The 1,504-nt window shown below is 45.3% G+C and overlaps 1 protein-coding gene across 8 annotated transcripts in view; it reads right to left on the bottom strand.

Moving 5' to 3' along the window:
- The window catches only part of PCDH11X (protocadherin 11 X-linked), a 741,312-nt gene that overhangs the window by 713,444 nt on the left and 26,364 nt on the right, over window positions 1-1,504 (bottom strand). The window lies entirely within an intron of this gene.

Here is a 1,504-nt window from a genome sequence, read left to right as displayed (position 1 = left end):
AGAAACAAACTCACAAATATAGTAGACAATTTGGTGATGGACAGAGGGGAGCAGGGTTTGGGGGGCTGGGAGAATGGGGTGAAAAGTTAAAGAAGTACAAATTAGTAGCTGATGGATGGTTACGGGAATGAGGAGCATGGCATAGGGAATGCAATTAACATTAATACGTAGGTTAGGTGAAGGGTCAGGGGAGGGAGAGAGCAATGGGGGGATCACTTTATGAACTATATAGATGTCTAACCAATGTACTATATACTTGAAACTAATTTAAATAAATTAATTTAAAAAAATAGTTTTCTAGAAAAAAATCCAAAAGCATTTTTTATTGCTGCATACTTTGAACTACTGTTTAAAGGATGTATTATTTGGAGAGGCATAGATGATAGAGGCTCTGTTCATTCCTCTGGTGACCAAATCAAGGTTGTGACAGAAACAAGGCCAGCAGCAAGGAAAAATCGCCTGGGATCTAGAGGTACAAGCCATACAAATAGAGTGAAATTCAAAAAAGCACCCTGAAATGGCAGAAGGTAGGACGGGGCAAGGATGCTGGGCTGTCCGGTCTCCAACGACTGAGTGAGACGGAGGCAGCGGCAGCGGTGGCTGCAGAAGCCTCTTAAAGGGGCCAATCTGCAAGCGGATTTTTCCGGTGACGGACCGTCTTGCTCTGAACACCAGTGCCTATTCGACTGCATGCAGGGGCACCAGGGACTTACAGGGAGACATTGTCGAAGTGAGAGCCAAGGTGAGACTCGCTCTGTACAGAAGTACCAGCACTCCCCATTGTTCCCTGTGAGCCCTCCCCACTCCCAGTGCCCGACACATTACTGCCATAGCCTTGATATTATCAAACTGGATAACAGAGGTTGCTTCTCCCAGAGGATTCTCTGAAACCCTGCCTCCCCCAACTTGCAGCCCCACTCAAGCCACATCCAAGTGTATCCTCAGCAAGTCAGGTGCTCCTTGCTGAGCAGCCCCTAGACTCACACTGGAGGCAGTTGGCCTCGGTTTCTGGTGTGGCCTTTTGAGGCAACTATAAGCATAGCATCTGTGGATTGCTTGCTGAATCTTAACAGGTGGCCCCGGAGGGATAGAGGCTTGGGCTAAATTTGGCCTGCAGCTGACCCCATCTCAGGACTGTGCCACTGGACACCTACTTCACAAATCCACCCTAATAAGACCGAGAGACTTAGGAGCTTAGTACGTAGAAACAGACATGGAAAGACAGCCAAAATGGGAATACAAAGAAGCAGAAATCATATGAGAGAATAGAGATCCAGATATAATGGAGTCAAGTAATCTAACAGATTCGGACTTTAAAACATTGGTTCTAAAGATGTTCAATGAAATTTTGGAATGTGCTCTTTGGGGCACGATCTCAAATAGGCAGTAACTAAGCAGAGATGGCTCATTCTAATCAAGGCCTTGCTGAATAATTGGAAGTCATTAATGGCATCATGGGTGAACAACCAAACCTTGTGGATGATTTATACATACATATATATAT

Source organism: Pteropus alecto, unplaced genomic scaffold (assembly GCF_000325575.1).
Source record: "Pteropus alecto unplaced genomic scaffold, ASM32557v1 scaffold119, whole genome shotgun sequence".
Lineage (NCBI taxonomy): Eukaryota > Metazoa > Chordata > Mammalia > Chiroptera > Pteropodidae > Pteropus > Pteropus alecto.
This window is presented reverse-complemented; position numbering and strand designations above follow the sequence as displayed.